General features: G+C 34.9%; 1 protein-coding gene across 6 annotated transcripts in view; it reads left to right on the forward strand.

Annotated features, from left to right (window-relative positions):
- The window catches only part of ARHGAP24 (Rho GTPase activating protein 24), a 701,125-nt gene that overhangs the window by 499,557 nt on the left and 184,564 nt on the right, over positions 1-17,004 (forward strand). Inside the window, exon 1 of one of the 6 annotated variants that reach the window (XM_033105941.1) lies at positions 13,141-13,404. The exons of 4 other annotated variants lie outside the window; for them this stretch is intronic. The gene's annotated coding sequence lies outside the window, so the exon portion shown is untranslated. Of the gene's footprint in view, positions 1-13,140; positions 13,405-17,004 lie in introns of those variants that run through there. One more of the 6 variants, XM_033105943.1, reaches the window with a different exon arrangement.

Consider the following 17,004-nt stretch of genomic DNA (forward strand, 5'->3'; position numbering starts at 1 on the left):
AATACATTTATTTATTTATTTATCTATTTTTTAATCAGTGGCTACTGTCTTGTAAAGCATGAAATGTCATCTCCAGCATAGTCCTTTGGTAAAGAAAAGTTGAGAACAGAGCAAAAATAAATTTACAGTCAATAACATAGAGTTGCTTTTTGTTTTGGGTTTTTGTTTTATTTTTTTTGTTTTCCCAGAATAAATTTGTTTCTTTTCCACCCTTGTGAATTACAGATTAATCTTTGTGCAAACATTAAAGATGTTGATTTGCTGCACTTTACTATTGAGTAAGATTCTTGTAGTATGCAGTCTATTTTCAGCCCAAAATAACATCAACAATGGTAATACAAAATCAAAATACTTACAACCCTGGAGGGAAAATTCATAAAAATAATGTTCCCATTTCCTAATCCTGAATATTATGATTCAGCCATCATTTTATATATAGAAGAAGGAAATGGAGAAGAGGGTGGGGGCTGGGAGAAGAAAAGTAAGTGGAAGAGAAAGAGAGAGAAAAGGAAGGAAAGGAGGGAAGGAGGGAAGGAGAGAAGGAAGGAGTGAAGGAGGTAGGAAAGAAAAAACTGGGAAAGAGACAATAATGAAACATTGGGAGAAGATTTTGGAATCAATTGTACTTGCATAGAGGTCTGGAATGCAATTTAGCATACTGAAAGAACTTGCTCCGTGGCACTGCGCCACCTCTAGGTGCTTAAAATTGAGCCATGCTTTTAAAATCAGTAGCAGATATTTGCCACTCAATGTGTAACCCTCTGACCAATAGTATCAACTGGGAAGTTATTAGAAAATCAAATGCTCAGGTCGCCACCCACATCCCAGGGCTAGAATCAGAATCTGCATTCTTAGGTAGATCCCCAGCTGATCACATACTTGTTAAAGATACACAGCCATATATGGCCCTGTGTCTACTGGCAGAATATGCACTTGTTCCTGCATGACCAGGGACCAGGAACAAAGAAGCATAGAGTGTGAAAATCAGAAGAAAAGTCTCCCAGGATGGAAACATAAATAAAAGGAAATGCAAAATTCGCCCCCACTTAATCCAAGCACCTCCCCTTAGACAAGAAATCACTAAGGTCAATTACTAGCTCTAGCTTGAAAGAAGTGAACTACTCTGGGTCCACTTGCCTTTTTCTGCTTCTCAAAGTCAAACAAAAACTTCCTCACAATTTTAATGCTGAACAGTTTTAAATGGTGTGTTGATCCTTATGAGCTCAAGTCTTCAAGTAATGCTTTAATGTTTTGGTTTTGAATGAATTTAACTGTTTCTCCCGGTTTCACTGCTTCTAACTGTCCATTTCCATACAGATATGTGTTTTTTTAGAATTTTATGTGTGTGTTTGTTATGTATGTGTTATGTGGCCATCAAACACACACACACACACACACACACACACACACATACACACACACACACACACGTGAATGCTTCATCACTTTTATTTCATGCTTGAGACCAGAGCATAGTTTATGGCATTCCTGTGGAAGACGAAGAAGGTATGTCTGGGTGTACTGGAAAGACTGGAAACTTGAACAGAGCAACTCAACAACAAAATCAACCTGCGTTCCTGGCAGGAAAGAAGAAAAATGACATCTGTTCTTTGGCATATAGATTTCTATAGAGGGACAATTTATTAAAGAAGAGAGAAAAATATTTTCAGATTTCAGTATTGTATTTTATTCACATCAGTAGTAAATTATTGCTAGCTGATGTTAATAAATGTCAGATATGACTAGAGAGAGAAAGTAAGACCCTTCCCAAACCATGACATCCTTGGTAGGAGTTAAACTCTGTTATCTTTGTTTTTGTCTGGCAAATGATCCTCTGATGTGTGAAATGGAGAATATAGTATGTATTTGTATATATAATGCTACAATGCTTACATTTTACATTTTTGTTCATCCTTGAAAGTGGCTGTTGAGGAAAGGAACTGCTCTAAAATTGAAAATCTTAAGACATTCTAAGGGTACAGCCAGAAAATCGTACCGACTCCTAAAGAATCATCTGCTCAGAAGGAAAAATAAACAGTGTTCTTACAAGGTAGGAAGGGGGTCAAAGAGATTCCCCTTCACGGTCTCAGAGAAACGAGACTGTATAGATGTGGCTGGTATGTTAACCATGAACAAAGTGAAGTGATTCAGCATGACAAGCAGCGAATACACTATAGCAACATAATAACAATAATAAATAAAATAATTAAAAACAAAGAAAGAACGATGAGAACAAATGAGAAAGCATCCCAAATATGAATTGGAAAAAAAATATCTAAGATAGGATGAAAACAAGGTAGAAATCTAAAGTCCTCCACAAGTACCCAATGCTATGCATTATAAAAGAAAATTCATTACCTAAAGACACCATGACTGCCATAGATGTGAGCTAAAAGACAGAGTGATAAAACAGCAAAAAAAGCTTCTGAGTTGTGGAGACAAATTGAAAAATAAACAATACCTTTATATATCTAAAAAAATAAAGTAGAATTAAGAACGATAGACAGACCTGCACATGAGATCACTGGCAGGAAGGAAAGAAATACTTGAAATAATTGTAGTGAAAGCAGAGCAGACATAGGCATTAGAATAATTAGCAAAAAGAGGATAGACATGAAAGAAATAATTGGTATCCCTGAAGTGCAAAAAACGATAAACAGACTAGGAAAAATATTTAAAGACATAATGAAAGAAAAAAAAAAAGTTGAATAAAAGAAGTACCTGAATCTGTAGATTAAATGAACACATCAAATTGACGTAAAACAGGTATCTTGTACATACCCTTGTTATCTAGCATCAAGGGAAAAGAAAAAATTTTGCTGGCATTCAGATGACAAAATCAAGTGACATAGAAAGGTGGAAAAATACAGGCTTACCTCAGACTTCTTCACAGCAATTTTGAGTGCCTGAAGACACTGAAAGTTCTGAGATGAATAAAGTGACTCCCATGAAAACATATCCAGGCCAGCTTCAGTGGGAGCTGCAATTATACAAAATCCATGACTTCCTGAAGAAATTACTCAAATGTGAACTTCATGGAACCAAAAATGAATCAAATAAAGAAACTCAGGAATGGGAATATGTGATAAAGTTCTCACTGTGACATTGAATTAATTTAACAATAGGACTAAGATTACTCAACTGCCCAAAATAGGATTATAGTACAGAATGCAGATATAACAGTATTGCTATTATTTTGTGAATATTTATATATAATAAAATGTAGGAGAAGATGGGAGGAGAGATAGGAGGACGTATAAGTGAGAATCTCCCGTATTTCTTAACCTGAGAATTCAATCATGTTGTCAAAACTCAAAACTTGTGATTAAAAAAATAAGATATATACTCTGTGTGTGTGTGTGTGTGTGTGTGTGTGTATGCATATATAGTTTAAAAAATATTTCCCTAGCTCTGTGTGGGGAGAGGGTTGAGAAGCAATGTCCTAAGTGTTCAGCACTTGGTTTCTAACTGCCATTCTCCATTCAAATAAATCCGGGTGAAAAGATTGATTTAAGTCTGGAACAAGGAAAGTACAGCTAAGCCTGAAACATCTTGTTGTACCAGAAATAAGGAAGTGCATGATACAATAATTGGTTGGAACCAATTGAAGAACATAAAAATTCATGAGTTTATATTAATTTCAATAAGTAAGTAAACTGGTATGATGGGAAAGCTGTTTCTTATAATAGATTCCCAACTAATAAATATAGATGACATGGAAGACTTAGAAAATCAGCAATGAATGCTAAAAGTACTGGATGAGAGTATGATTAAGGCCATGGATTAAAGTAAACTTCATCAATATCAGGGCAATCTGACATCATGTGCCTCTTGATATGATGCATTGAGAAGGACACAGCATCACTTCTCTGGCATTTCTGCTAAAAATGCATGCCCTGAGTCTAATCTTGAGGAAATATTAGGCAAATCCAAACTGAGAGACAGTCTATAAAATAATTTGCTTTAAAATTTTCAAGATCAATAAAGACAAGGAATGGTTGCGGAACTGGTCCAGGTTAAAGGAGAATGTAGAAAAATGACATTAAATGCAATATGACTATTGATTGGATCCTGAAATGGAGAAATAATAGCTCTAAAGGACATTAGTGAGACAATTTACAAATTTGAATATGGCCTTTAGATTAGACAATCTTATATCAATGTTAAATTTCATAATTTTGAGAGTTGTACTAAAGCTATGTGTTAGGTCTCTGAATGTTAGAGACCTAACACTATGTAAGAAAAATATCCTTGCTTTTAGGAAGTACACACTGTTTACTGACAAAGGTATAAACTGTCTCCGACTTACTCTCATGATTCAGATAAAAATAATATGCATGTACATAGATTGATCGGTAGAAATTAGTAAATCAGGGTAGAGGGTTTATGGGTTTTGTTTGTGATATTCTTACAGTCTTTCTTTAAGTTTGAAATTATGCCAAAAAAGTTATAAAAACCTAATGATGACTCATACATCTATTATAGCCCTTCTGCCTTTGCACAATTATTTCTGTTGCCACATCCATCTGAGTGAAAACAGGCATCTCCAAAGACTGTCACTAAACAACATATACTAATGCATGCATGTTTCTTTCATATGTTTATAAACTACACACATATTATGTATCTAACATTTCGTTGGAGTGCCACATGTCTCAGTCTTTGTTCATGTTTTCTAACTACACTCACTCTTCTGGTGATCTCGTCTGTTCTTATATCTTTAAATATCTTCTACTTATCAATATCAAATTGAGTCTGAAGAACAGAAATATTCTAACATTCCACAACACCTCTCCCCATGACTGAAGTGTACGTTGTCTCATAGGAAGATATTACTAATATAGATGATGATAGATTCATTGAATAACGTGAAGGAAAAAACATGAGTTGAAGTTCATTGCAAGGCCAAGGACTATCAAATGTGGTTTCAAGAATGAAAATGTACAGAATACACTGACTAAAATTTCTAAGAAACATAAAATTATTTTCTGGATAGGCTAAAACTGCCAGTAATTATCTTCCTCGTTCAATAACTGCTGGCTGAAGCCTGGCTTATAGTAGTGTTTTGTGTTCTAGAAAGGCTGTAGGAATCACACTGGCATCTCTTATCTCAGACACTATAAATTCAACAAGGATACTGGGATTGATAGACCCAAGAAGGCGTTGATTAAAATGAGGGAGACATTACAGATACCTCGTTATGATGAAGGAAGGGATCTATTCAAGTCAGACTTTTTATTACCTACTGGTAATATAGTGATGATGAAAGATACAGTATTCAGGTTTGAAACAGACCTTCTCACACAGAGCAATGATTAATAGACATTCAAAGAAGCAATTATTGAACACTTGATAAGGAGGAATGGATACTACAGATGTCAATTCACATATGGTTGTTTCTTGGCAACGTCACCCACATTGATGAGATTAGGGTTCTTAAGGTGATTCATCTATTCATTCAAATAGGTAAACATTTATTAAGTACTTATTTTGCTAAGCATCTTGACTGCCGGTAAAAATGTTATTGCAATTAATTTTCTTTGCCACCTAATGAGTTGTACAGATAGGTCCAGGGGTTTAAGGATGAAGGAAAGATTTTATGATGGGAAAAGAGACACATTCATTACTATGCTTGCTTGCTTGTTTTCTAAAGATCAACAAATTTAATAACTGCCAAACTTGGGGTAAAGGAAGATAATGTTTTGTTTTTCAAAACCAGATTTGTGGATGTACCTATGTACTATGTGTGTAAATATACATGTTTGTGGATAGATACAGATTAGATAGACAGACAGATATCTGAATGGACACACAGCAACTGTTGAGAGTGACTAATTCTTAAAAATAGTATTGGTGAGGGTTGAAAGGATAGGAACGTTAAATTTTACATTATCCACTTCCTTATTATTTATGTTTTTATAAGGAAATATGTTACTTCTGCATTGAAAAGGAATCAAAATAAGATGAGGAAAAAGTCCAGCTTCCTTATATTTAGCTGCATTGATGGTTGAGGTCCAATAGCACAGGATCAATGGACAATTTGTTTTCATTATTTTCTGAAACATGCTTGTGTGTCTAGGAACTTGTCAAAACTTACAGACAGGGAAGATGCCTCCTGTAATCATTTCCAACATTCTGTCTCATAAATGTGAATTCATTCTTTTCATGTGCAACATGACAGCATAGGGAAGCAATTTTACACTTCTAACAGAAATCTTCTTTTTCTCTGTAAACTCACTAAGCTTGATCCTCAGTGTATTTTGGAAGCCCAAAGAAGCTGAATATTTAAAAATTATGAAGCACAGTGTGATTCTTCATTTTACATCTGATGACTTTTCCCCTAAGAAAATCCTAATAGTCCTCCTATTATATGCTAAAAAAATGACATGTCACCCCACTGCCTATGTTTGTATTCTCAGAGTCTTAAAAAAAATCATTATTATTGTTATTACAGGTTTTTTGTCAATAACTGTCTGTTTAAATTTCTTTATGCTGCAACAGCTATCTTTCCAATCCTCATAGATAAATAAACCTTACACAAATTTAAAACATATGGGAGATAATTATCTTATAGAATAGTCACATTTCACATCTGTAAAAAACCTCTGAGGTAATCTGACTACATCCTCTCATTTTATATGAGAGAACACTAAGCCCCAGTGAAGTGAAGTGTTTTGTCCAAGGTCATACAGCTAGTTGCTGACAGAACCGAGGTTGAAAAACTAATTAATTTTGGTTATCTCCTGTCCTGGGAATGTTTTCTACCAGTGCTATGCCCATCCTTCCCTTTGTCTAGCTTAGTAAGGAAGCTTGCCATATAAGAAAAGTTGTCCTTATTTTAGTTTCAAAAGAATTCAGGAGTGGGGCAGGAGAGTGGATTGGATTTGATTTAGTTCGGTGTTTATTAATGTTCACTCACTAATGGTTAATACATCAAAAAGTAAAACCTGTGCTTATTTTTAAATCAAAATAGCTAGGGACATCCATCTATATCATCTTTACCAATACAGTTTATAGCTAAAATGTTTATGTGTATACATTATACAAGAGATCGGCCACTGTATACCTGTCATGTGTGACTCATATAATGAAGTCTTTTTCATTGTTCTGTATCATTTTTTAATAAAATAAAATATGGAACCAAAATAATTAATATATCCCAAATGGTTCAGTTGACCTGGCCTTTGTACCTATATTGAACACCTTGTCTAAGTTGTGTAAGAATTCTGACTTTTCTTCGTCTTGCCTCACTTTAGGAGACAGTTACTCTAAGACTGATGACCTCTCTCGATATAATCATCACCCGAAGGTGAGGTGTAATGCCCACCTCTAGGTCGAGTGGAGTATATGCAGGTTTGCCTATAAAAGCCCTGGTTTTTATCTGTCATCCCATTGTAATTACAAATAGTGCCTCTTTTTACTCTGAAAGAGTCAGGTTTGGACAATAAAGTGTATGGTTACTCCACCCATAGTGGATGTAAACTATGCTGGAGAAGGAAGTTCCTTACTCCAACTTTAAGGCAACTCAGCATTTCTTTCCTGTTTGAGCTATATCTGCCCCTTTCTGTTTTTAAAATCTTAAGTGTTTTACCTCTTGCCTTCCTAGATTCATTGAAACTGATTTATTTTTCAAACTTCATTCTACTCAAAACTCAAAATTTGACTTAATTGAAGTAGGGTATCTGCCAAGTCCATTTTTATTTTGGGTTCAACTAGCTGCCCTAATGTAGCGTGAGAGTAAATCTCCCAGGCTTAAAATAATTAGATTATCAAGAGGAATTTGATAAAGGATTTGTGCTTTGCAGGGTAGCTAAACATGGTGTTCCATGGAAACAGTGCAAATACAATTGTTTGTGTGTTGGATCTCAACTCTGAACATGCTCATGCCTAGAAAACCTAAGCAGTTCAGCCTAAGGAATCTCTTAAGATACGGCCAACTTGTATTCCAAAAAATATCTTCAAGTCTAGTCATCCAAGTTTTAAAAGGCACTCAAAAGTTATGATCTGAAAGAAAAATGTAGTGTAAAGAATGTGGACTTTGCAGTCAGATGGAGTTCAAATAATGCTATCTCTGTTTTAATATGTACACCTCAGCTTCCCCATCTGTAACTGGAGAGAGCTTCTGAAAAATGTCTTTAACATAATGAGGACTTACTACATTTTCATACAATTCTAATACTTACTATATTTTCATACAATTTTAATACAATTTTAATACTAGACATACAATTGAAGGAAGGAAAGAAAGAAAGGAAGGAGCGCAGGAAAGAAGAAACTTTTATGTTCCTAGGGAAATTTGTATTCTTGATAAAGAAATATCATCATCCCTGAAGTAAAAAAGAATAATTATACAAACATCATTACCTAGAACAAAGCCTTGTCCATAGAAGACAATTAATAAATATTTGTAACTTTGATTCATTGACTAAATAAATACCACTTACTTACTCAAATTGATATACACTTAGTACCATAAAAAAGGGCACTGTTTTCAAAAATGATTTTAAATGATTTTATTCATCACTGAGTGGCAAGAGTGTTCAGGCAAGAAATTTCCTCTACCTGAGTATCCTGGGGATCACAGCTGCTTTGGCGCTTGTCATTTTCTTCCAAATGAAGACTCACTCTCTCTCTCTGTCTGCCATTACACAGCCACCTTTCTAATGTGGCTGGACCTAGAGTGTGTTGAGCCAGCCAGTCACATTATCCCACAGTGTGCCTGAGCCCCAGGACCCAGAGAGGTTGACTTACTAGAACAGGTAATTAGGAAGCAGTAGGAAGAGACAGAGGACGAAATCTAATTTACAGCTCACTAGAGAGCTCTGAATCAGTGTGGAGAACTGGGGTGGGAGATTAAATCATCTGTGAGCTCACCTCTCTAAAATTATTTTGTCTACCCACTTTTCATTTAGAAAACATATGTTATGAATGCAAGGATTTAGCTTCTGCTCCTGAAGAATTGGCAGGTGAGAGCAATTTCTTGAAACTGCCTGGAAAGGATAGAATTAGCTTTAGGATATCTGCTGTTTCAATAAGGGCAACTACTATAGAGTTCAGGAAACAAAGGAGATATCCTAAAGCTCTTAGGACCTTCTAGTAAATGCAATCACATTATCTATTTAGGTGCGTATATCCATAAAGAATATTCTGGTAAGTCAAGGGTATATTCTGGCCTTTGTGTTCACCAAATTCACAGGTTGAGAGGCACCTTGTGTAGATACGAATGCCTGGAGCCCAGTGGGGGCTCTTTCCTTATTTCCTGCGATGCCTAGCTCTGAGCCACAAGGATATTTGCAGTTCAGGCAACTGCAGAACTAGATTCATCTTTGCCTTCATGCTTATGGACTTACGTGAGGTGTTTGTTGACTGAAGAGTAGTAACTCAGGCAGGAAATATAATTCATTCATTCATTCAAAAAATATTTGTCAAATGCTTATTTTATAGTAGATACTGTTCTGCACACTGGGAATAATGTGGTTTAAGAAATCTAAATTGTATGCTTCTGATATTATTTATAATTTCTAATACATTTCTCATCTTACAAAACTTATTCTAGAAGAGATACAGTAAACATATTTAAGCTAACTAACCAAGTAATTAAATGAATGAATAAGTAAAAAATAACCAAAGGTAATTTTGGATAGTGGCAAGTACTGTGAAGAAAAATCAAAATAGCTGAGGTGGCCGGTTATCTCAGTTAGTTAGAGCACAGTGCTAATAACACCAAGGATGCCAGTTCGATTCCCCGCATGGGCCACTGTGAGCTGTGCCCTCCTTAAAAAAAAAACAGAAAGAAAAGAAAATCAACATAGGGAAATGGTGCAGAGAGTGTGTATATATAGAGGGAAGGTTGATTAGATAGAGTGGTCAGGAAATTTCTTTTCTGGAGAGGTTGCATTTAAGATGAGTCTTGAATGCTGAGAAGGAGTTCTGAGAAGGAGGTGAAGATATGAGGGTGGAACATTCTAGAGAGATGGAACATCAGGTTAGGAAAGCAGTAGGAAATTAAACTAGGGAAAAATTAGGCAGGTAGGCATAATTAGTCAATTGGATTTATACTGAGAACAAAGATAAATTATTGTAGGGATGAGGCAGGGGAATTTTGGGAAATCATTAGAGGGTATGAAACAGGACAATGGGAAACCATTGGAAGGTAAAAAGCAGGAGAAAGATGGGAAATTATTAGGGGGTATGAAGAGGGGAATAATCACTCTGGCTGCTATGAGGAGAATAGATTGTGAGAGGAGATGGGCACCAAAGTAAGCATGAGCTTGAATTGGTTTAAGAGAGATAGTTGATGCTTGGGATTTTTATTTGCATTAATTTCATGAGACTTAAAAACTTCCGTTTATGAAATCTCCTCTTAAACACAGAATATTACAATTCAGTAGCTATCCATGCAGTCACTTCCCTTCACTGCTATCACAAAAGAGCTCTCTGGGATTCCTTAGTAAAAGCCTTCTTCTAGTGTTACGGTAAACCTGAAAACTGAGAGGAGGAGATCAAGAGTTAGAGAATTCCTGGCCTGTGTTAATATAGTCTGCCCTGAAGTTCACCTCTCCTGTAAGTACTTCTCCCATCAGTGAAATTCAACTCCACAGGTCCAGCCTTAATAACACTAACTATGCCCCTCTAAACTACCCTAGGATTCTGAAATTCAGAGCATGCCTGGAATATGTAAGGCAACTATGTCCAAAGAGGCGAAATATAGAGGGACAAAACAAAATTGTTTTAAATGGTTGTTTGTCATTGTGCTATTTTAGATTGTGTTGAATTCACATATTGACAGCACATGCTTCCCTTCCAATGGGTAGAAATGAACCATGTCATGAATTACAAAGTAAGTTTGAGGGCCAATTTCCTGTTGCTTGCACTGGTCACCAAAATTGCTAGTTCCCTCTTTGCTTAACCTATTTTGAGAGATTTTGGTGCTTGAATTCAATACCTATAATCTATTGTTTGTGGCTCAGCCCTCTTCTGTTCTAAACAACCTGCTGGTACATGGCTTCTCCTTACACCTTCCTTCCTGAGTCCACTCAACAACCCTGAATCACCCTGACGACACCTTCCAACTAAATCTCTGTGTCTCCTCACAGCTGACTTCTCTTTCAAAGTTTTACTCATATTTCCTTCCTGCTCCTTCTAACAGACAAAAGGCAAAATGTTCAAATCAAAAGTAAAGTTTAAGAAGTAAAAGAAAAATACAGAATGCTTTTAGTAAAGCCAAGTCATATATATCAGTGTGTTAAACTCTTGTTATCTTTGTCATATTACTGGTAGTGTTACATGTAAATGTAGATGTTAATGTCTTTGGGATTTACCTTTGCACAGAGCTCAATTAGACAAAATTAATTGAGAATGAAAGGAGAATAGGATCCTTCCATTGTGTGAAAAAGCACAAAGTGGTTTTGCAAGATTTTATTCTCAACATTTATGTTTTGAATCTCAGGTGTTTATTTGTCAGGGTTGGAAAATTAGTATCCACTAATTGTTTGACATTTTGGTAAATATATTTCAAAAAATATCTAATGATCCATTTTAAAAGTATACTTTTCTAATTATTTGATCACAGTTACATTGCTTTTTTGCCAAAAACCGAGGCAAGAGTAGATATAACATGATCTTAAAAGTAGATGAGAAATATCAAAATCAAACAGTGAAATTCTGAGCTAAAGAATGAGTAACAATTTGAAAATGGGTCTTGAATGATCTGAGCATTTGCTACTTATGTCTTGAATTGTAGCATATAAAGTATATTCGGCTTTAATATTTTAAGGAACCAGATCAAATAGAAAGGTTAATAGTGACCAGAGCAATTTCAGTTCGGACCACGTCATATTTTGGCTTATTCCACCCAAGGAGGGATGTAGTTGAGAGTGGGGAACTCAATGGGTCGGATGTAAATAAACTTTGGACACGTGCTTAAAGTGTGAGAATAGATAAAAGGCAGTTAGAGAAAATTGGCCTTACTTCTCATTTAAAACCTTTGATTTTATTTGAAAATTATGCAATTATCTTACAAAGCTATTGCTTGTCAGTTTTTATATTCCACAAGCGAAAGATGAGGTAAGTTTATGAATGTTCAGTTAATATTTGCTAAGTAAGTGAATGAATGAATGAATACATACATTTCAGAAAGGAAAAATTTTAAAAATTATTTAAGGACTTCACTCCTTCAGTTAGAGGAAAAGAATGTCTCATATATAAGTGGGAAATTTTAAGTGACAGGCAGCAAATAAAAATCATGATACTGCTTCTCTTTTATTTAACAAAATATGTAATCAGTAATGAAGAATAAACTTGTAATCTTGATTGAATAGAATCAAGAATAAACTTGTGAACTTGAATTCTTGATCAGTAATCAAGAATAAACTTGTATGGTTAAAAAAAACAAAAAACACTTCACAAATTGGAAGTGGGGATTTGCGGAAATAGTAATGTGTTTCTAGTTCAAGAGCCATGTAGCAATATCAGTGATACAGGGCAGAAATATTAAAGGCTGTGTCTAACGTCTGTCACAGCAGCATCCCTTACAGAAGTAGTCCTCAGTAAGGACTAAGGATTATTAACCTTCCCTGAAAAACGGCAATCCTAAAACATAAAAATATTCTGCAGGATCAGCAAAGGAAAAGATTATATCCTAAGTATGCAAAAAAATTGAGCATTATAGGAAAACTTTCAGTATTAATAAATTTAAAGTGGAGGGAAATGTTTTCTCTGAGAACAGACGGTTCTTACATTATAATTGTGTGACAGCTCCCTGCCAACTCATTTGGTTATTATACAGGATACAGAAGAAAAGGGTAAATCATTTTGCCTCAGGTACACCAGTGTAGTGTCAAGAGCACTGAATTAGGAGTTGTGAAACCTGGTATCTATTGTTAACTGTGGCACTAATTACCTATGTGTGTGAACTTGTACAAATTTTATTTTCTCTGGACATCAGTTTCTTTATCTATAAAATGAAGGCATTGGGCTAAATTATATTCGAGAGTCGTATGTACTTTCTATGGTTCTCATTTCTTTTTCTTCTTCTTCTTCTTTTTGTTTTTTGGTCTTTTTCTAAGTGCTCAAATACTACGTTATTTAAGGTATAGTAGTTTTTTTCCCTCCCCTCTCTGTCTCTTTCTTCAATATATGGGATAGGAGGATATTGAGTAAGTCTGAAGGGAAGAAGGAGGAAGAAAATTAGCTACAGGAAGAGTTTATAACCCCCCTCTACAAGAAAACTTAAATATAGCTACCACCGCTTTGAAAGGAATGGTTTATGTCCAAAGAGCATTTTCCAGACAAGCTCTGTGCTTTTTTGCCAACAGAATTAACTTTAGACTGAAGGCAGTAGACAGTTAAACGAGAGTCGGCACTGGAAACAGCTGTGAGTAGACAAGACCAGTTACTTATAAGGTACTGTTTTTTACTCACTGAAATCTCCTTCAGGGTTCATTTGTTTCTGGGCACAAGTATTCCGTGGTCATTTGACCTTTTCCCCCCACTTTACCTCTGTTCTGAGAGAAAGCACAATGTTTAAAATATCTTAGCTTTTTAGCTGTAGTGTTCTGTGGCTGTTGATATTTGCAGCTACTAGAATTTTATTTTGTTTTGTGTTGTTTTCAGGACCCAAATGATTGTCGTTGTTATTTTAAAGTAAAGTTTAACTTTGTTCTTTCGTTGCATCTTGTCATGGATGGTTTTTATGCTTATTGTTTGTGTGGGATAAAGAGGGATATGCTTTAACATTGCAGAATGTACAGAATGTTCTTGACTAAGGGGAGGGATAGGTTAATGCATCTTCAACGTGAAATATAGACCCAATATAGAGCCAATCAGATAAGAGGACCAGGGCAGGGCAGCTCCAAGCACTTTAACTGATTTGGTGGAGGCTAACTGACCTCATCATAGCTTAGAAGATCTGACCTGGAAAACATACAGTTTTTGAAAGGGGGTTCTACTGCTCTAGTTTGCTTCTGTACTTGTTAATTTTAACTCTTCCTCCCCTCATTCCCATTTATTTTTAAAAATCCTGCTAAACCTGCTTTCAAAAAAAATTTATCTTGTTTAAGTTCATCCACTCTAAAGGAACTACATTCCTAAGAAGAGTGACGTTTGCAATAAGATCTCAAATCACTGAACTGTGGAAAGGCTCTAGAAACAAAAGGGGAATAGCCCAAAGTGGCAGTGGAGTGGACGGAAAAACCTATCTGCTCTCCTGTCATCTGAGGTGTCACTCTTTTCCCAGAAGCCTGGATAGCTAATATGTATTTGCTGCTGTAAATACACAAATAATAGAGATAATTAAGGAGTTCTTTATGTGTGGACTTTCCAATAAGTGACACAAATTTACTACTGATAACTCCAAGTTTTAGAAGGAATTTGGCCATTTGGGGATAGTTAACTTTCTGAGATCTACTCTATATTTTGAAGTTTCCCTAGAGGGGACTACATTTAACGTTTTCTGAATTACTCAGCATTCTCCTCATCGATACACATTGTAGAACTATCCTATAATGTAATGATACTGTGGAGGCCTACTCTGTGGTATAAGGCTATTACTTCTTATGTCAAGAGATAACATAATCACTATAATTCGTGAAATATTTTTATAGTACATTTTTTTTTCTCGTGTCCACTATCCCTATGGAAGTGTGACTTCGGTATTTATTGGTGTGGACAATTTGCATTCCTCTAACAACTCATGTTAACCTCAACCACCCCTTTATAATTATTATTTCTTTTGTGCTATGCCCAAGAAAACCAAAAAAAAAAAAAGTTTGTAAGAAATTATGGGTGCAATAAGAGGCAATAACATTATCCAAGGGCCTAAAACTTTCTCCTATGAGAAAAATGTGTGTGCCAAAGAGCATGGACACAATGACATCTATTTTAGGTGCTCAGAAGACTTTTGGTTTGTATCCAAGTTCTTCGTTGTGTTCTGTAGTAGAAGTTGCCATGGAAGTGGATGGAAGTGGCTCAGGGATAAGTAAGGCATTGATGTATCTGATGAGGGAAGTGCTGTTCGTTCTCCTTTTTATAAAGTTACTGGAGGTATGTAATCAGTGGCTAACCAAATTCCAAGGGGGCAGACTTAATATTAATCAAGTGCTAAGTATTTTATTTTAGTCCCATTCATGCATATACTGTTTATATACATACACTATTCACATGCATACATGGCTGGGAAATAGCATAATAATGCTTTGTAGGAAAGAGTTAGAGAAAAGGAAAACAATATTCATCCTTTAGTCTGTATAGTTCTTCTGTACAGAGATTATGCTTTGGGGGAAAAATAATGCAAGGCTAATTTTCTAAATATTTTTATTTCTTTAATGGTGTCCTTGGTTACTTGTAACTTCTTTAAAATGAAAATACTATAAAGCAATCTTATCAACCATGTACATTGAATAAAGTTGCATAATATGTGTTTTCTTATATTCAATGTATTTTATGTTGTGCATTTCAGAACAAAAGAAATTGCTATTTTCTCAATGGCCTTGATAATGATTGAAGTCACTTTTGTTAATCCCACTCTACACACAAAAAAAGTAAAACTGGATATATTAGACAGATACATGAAATTATAAACTGAGTCCAGGGCAATTCTAAATTCCAACTTTCATTAGAGTGGATTGCTAATTACTTGATCATACATCTTTATTTAGAAATATGTTGTGAGGCTTTTTGTGTTAGATGCCCTTTTTACTTGTTATTTTTTTTATATACATGTTTCACAGTCACTGTTTCTGGGTGTTAATTATTTCTGGGTGTTAAAACATCTTGTGGTGTATATGACAGACTACTTTCTGTTTCAAACAATGAATTAGGGACTGCCTTTTGCTGTAGCAATGAATTTAGGGTCCACATATGTTTGGAAGCATTATCTAAAAAGATAAATTTTGCTTATTTTTTGCTCCTTTTTTCAGTTAAATCGCATGTGTTATTTTAAAATAAGTTGTTATTCCAGTTGAAACACAGCTCTTTAAAATTAAAAATGTGCTATTTTAAGTCAATGCAGTAAAGCTTTTCTTTACTTGACTAAGTCTTTCATTTTAATCAAAATTTAATTTTCAGATTCATATCTAGTTAGGGAATTTGACATATGAAAGGATATATATTTTACATGAACTATACTACCACAAGGCCTAAACTTAAAATTCCTCAAAACTCACCACCAATATGAATACACAGTTTGGAAGACTTCTATTTACAAAATGCTTTATAAAACTAGAAAAGGAAAAAAAAACACTGCAATCAATTAATGCATGTTAGTGTTCACTAATAATGCATTACTAAGGTCCTTCTAAACACAACCTCATAAGAATTCTCCAGAAGCCTCAGAACCTACCCCCTTATGAACTAGAATTCAGTGAGCAAGATTTATGGTTTGCAAGGAGCTGTCAAGTTTAATGCTGTAGGTTGTGGACAGGTGAGAGAAGCTATCGATATTTCCCAAGGTGTCGAACAGTGAAAGATAATCGCTTTGTTCTTATAAAAATCCACATTTAGTTCATTTTCAGTTATTATCTCTCAGAAAAGAAAAGATGCCCAAACTGACTCAAGTGTATCCTGATATATTGAATGTCTTCGTTTAATATACTAAATTGGTATTTTTGGACAATTTAAGAGCGGATATGGTCAAAGACCAAGGTTCTTTTTGGACTGCTTGGTCATGCAATAAATGTTTGTTGAATGAGTATAACTTCCGGTCCTTAAATTAAAAGGACACTAACAAATAAAATGATACTAAAACCATTATGTTTTACTTCATGTTTTATTATTGGAGTACTTACTATTTTCACTGCTGGGTCATGCTAAAACACAAAAACTTCTTTAAGCAGCATTAATAAAGCTATTAGCTATTAATAATTTGTAGCTATTAGCAAATAATAATTTGGAACTGTGAATTGTTATTTAAAAAAAAAAAGCGTCAGGTGCCAACAGTCAATAATAACTTAAAAGTAAAGTTGGAGAACCAGAAAGTATCAGCCTTTTCCTATACCTTTTTTTTTT

Source organism: Rhinolophus ferrumequinum, chromosome 5 (assembly GCF_004115265.2).
Source record: "Rhinolophus ferrumequinum isolate MPI-CBG mRhiFer1 chromosome 5, mRhiFer1_v1.p, whole genome shotgun sequence".
NCBI lineage: Eukaryota > Metazoa > Chordata > Mammalia > Chiroptera > Rhinolophidae > Rhinolophus > Rhinolophus ferrumequinum.